Here is a 3,433-nt window from a genome sequence, read left to right on the forward strand (position 1 = left end):
ATTATTCCATTTTAAATTATTAAATTTTAGAAATACCTACATGATTCAAATAAAGAAAAGTTTAATAACCAAAATTTTAATTGATTTTAAAGATCTAAATATTAAAAAAATAATTAAATTATAATTTTGTCCAATATAAAATCTATTCTTAAAGAAAAAAAAAATGCTTATGAGAGGCTTGGAAGTGAAATAAAATATTGGATCTTCTATGAATGAAACTATAAAATGAGCAGAACTAGCTGAAGCCTGAAGCACTAGTTCATCAAGGGATAAAACAATTTAACTAGGGGACTGATGTACTGCAAAACCGGATTTCTCGTTCTTTTCTCCAGACTGATGGACTACTACTCTCGATCAAGAGAGTCCAATAAGGTTCAAAAATTCAAATCGCTATAGAAGGTATATCTACGTGATTTACAATTAATAAATACATCATAATTTTTTGTTTTTCAATTTTCACTTAGAGTAGGTATGCTAGGAGCTTAGTCAGTATCCATGTATAGGTGACAGCAAAGAAAGCACCAGCTGGAATAGTCACAATCCAGGAAGTCACAATCTCCTTCACTGTTTCTGCTCTTACGCTACTGTTAAGTCCTCTAGCAAAACCGACCCCCATGACTGCACCCACTAGGGTATGGGTGGCTGAGATAGGTAGCCCCAACTTGGATGCGAATAATACTACCGATGCAGCTGCAAATCCTCGGGTTGGCATTAATTCTGTTATCTTCTTTCCGATAGTTGAAATCACTCTGTATCCCCACATTGCTAGCCCTGCCACAATTCCAAACCCTCCCCATGCTAGAACATCGTTAGGAATAACAATCTCGGCTGCACTGAGCCCGCCTTGTAAAATGGACAATGCTGCAGCCAGAGGGCCTATCGCATTGGAGACATCATTTCCACCATGAGCAAATGACATGAAGCAGGCTGATAAGACTTGCATATAGCCAAAAACACCATATACTATTTTCAACTGGGTTCCTTTAGGACCTGCTATATCTGAAAGAAATCCAATGTTTTTAGTGCCGATGGACTCTGTCTCTGGTTCATTAGAATTGGACTTGGCAAGGAGGTGCCCCAGTTGACCTCGAATGATTTTATGAAATACAAATGCACAAACTAAGCCAGAGGCTAGACACTGGCCAACGGCTAGAGGTAGTGTCTTGCTCAAAGGGAAGGCTGCAAATGAGATTCCAGTCACACCAAGCAAAAACAGCAAGAGGTGCAGCTGCAGCTGCTGCTTGTCCTGGATTCTGAGCACTATAAACAAACTGGAAATCAAGAAAAGAAACCAGAATTAGCACTGGATAAAGGTCCATGTTTGGTATCTACAAGAGAGGGAGCATACCCTGCGGATGCATTTGTAGACAAGAAAGGACGCCATTGCTCCCATCAAGGGTGAGATCAACCACGAGGAAGTTACTTTTGCCAGTGAACTCCAAAAGACTGCACCAGGTCCCCCATAAACAAGACCAAAACCAACCATGGCTCCTACAATACAGTGTGTCGTTGATACTGGCCAACCATAATATGATGCAACCTAAGCAGGACCAACATATAATTTACCAAATAATCAACATCACTTCCAAGTCGCTACTCCTCATTATGGAAGAAGAATTTCTCAAACCATAGTTATTTCTACAAGATGTCTGAATGCATGCTTCAACATACCAATTATGGCACCAAAAACAACATTTTACGTAAAAACTGATGTTTTTCAATTTCAGCTTCTTGACAGTTTTCTATCTAGTCATAAAGGAAGCTTTCAGGAAGGAATAATATGTTGTTTGTTCCAATAGCTAATCAAATTGATGCAGAGTGAAGGTAGTGGCGATCTGTTTGAACGGATACTAATGGAGCAAGAGCTGATAAAATAGACTTGGCTTCTGCAGTCAAGACAATTTTTTGCCAATTAAAGTCCATTAATTCCCTTTATCCTTTCAAATGACTTCTTTTTGTTAGTCTTGAATTTTAATATAAAATTGAATTTAGATGAGTTTTATCGGAACGACAAAATTCATTTGCCAACCCGAACTTGCATGGGATTGAAGAGTAGTTGTAGTGTGTTGATGTACCTGCAACCATGTTCCTGCCGCAGCCCGAGAAGAAAGCAGACCAGCAAAGAGTAACATATCCTTTCCCTTGAAAACATTGGCCACAAGAATCCCCTTCTGCATTGTACTAGTTTCATGTGTTCCCATTAACAGTGCCCCTGAGAACTCTAGAACTGCTGCTGTTAAGACAGCCTGCCGGAGTGTCAGTGCTCCTGAACCAACAGAAGTCCCCATGGCATTGGCAACATCATTGGCTCCAATATTCCACGCCATGTAAAATCCAAACAACAGAGTTGCATATGACAACATCTTATACTTCATGGCCAATCCTTGACCCAAAGATTTCATGAAAATTGGGACAACAAGGGCAGCCAATGCAATGCATATTGAAATTGCAGAAGCTGTATTTGAAGATATATTGAATGCCTGTGCCATTCCATGCATGTAAGCCTCAGAATTTTCATTTTCTTGGACTTCCAACTTCTCACCTTTATCACCCTCTGCTCCAGCAAAAGATGACAAGGAAGCAAAAGGGTGTATGAAACCAGAATTTTTTAGTCTTAAAACCGAGCAAGTATCCTTCTTGAGAAACTGAGTTTCACTAGGAAAGGCACAGATTTGCATCTGTTTGGGAAAGAAAAGATGAGAATTGTGAGCTAAAAAGGCTTCTGGCTTTGTAGTGTTTCTAGTTGAAGACAAACAGTAAGAGGAAGTCATGACTTAAAAGGAAGAAAAACTAGTTAAGGGTGGAGAGAGAAAGTGAAGAAGAATATAACAGAATTATTCTGCTAGATTCTTCGCCATGTCAAGAGGAAGAGAAAGGAGCAACTGGTGGAGGATGAAGAATGGTGACAGAGCACTACTCATATTTTTTCTTCCAAGAAAATATATATTAAAAATATTGGTTCTCTGTTGGAAAACTAATTCAAAGTTGTAGTAGGAAACCTTAGTTATTTAGGATTTAGTTTATTTAATTCATGTCTAAATAGAATTTGCAGTTAGAATAAATATAGGAATATGCTTTCCTGTTTCTAGTTGAAATAGGTTTCATACTATTATAAATAGGGGTATTGATAACTTATTTTATATGTGCGGAGATTTGTGAGAATTGTAGAGAGCTTTCAGAGAGATTAATAATAAAATATTTTCCTTCACATTGGTATTGTCGCGCCCTTTTTCTCGCGAAATCGGTTTTATGACATTTGGAGGGACAACTCGTTCCTTTTGGGAACTGGGTTTGCATTCGAAGAGTCGTCACCTAATGATTAAGGTGCATTAGGACACCAATAGAGATTCAACTCTGAGTTTGTTTGAATAACCAGAGATTGGGTAAGAGCTTGAAATTATCCCAAGGGGAAGGTATTAGGCACCCCTCAAGA

The 3,433-nt window shown here is 38.6% G+C and overlaps 1 pseudogene; it reads right to left on the reverse strand.

Moving 5' to 3' along the window:
- Positions 1–288: 288 nt before the first annotated feature.
- LOC104217089 (inorganic phosphate transporter 2-1, chloroplastic-like) lies at positions 289–2,877 on the reverse strand (annotated as a pseudogene).
- Between the last annotated feature and the right edge of the window lie 556 nt (positions 2,878–3,433).

This window comes from Nicotiana sylvestris, chromosome 4, assembly GCF_000393655.2.
Source record: "Nicotiana sylvestris chromosome 4, ASM39365v2, whole genome shotgun sequence".
NCBI classification, from domain to species: domain Eukaryota; kingdom Viridiplantae; phylum Streptophyta; class Magnoliopsida; order Solanales; family Solanaceae; genus Nicotiana; species Nicotiana sylvestris.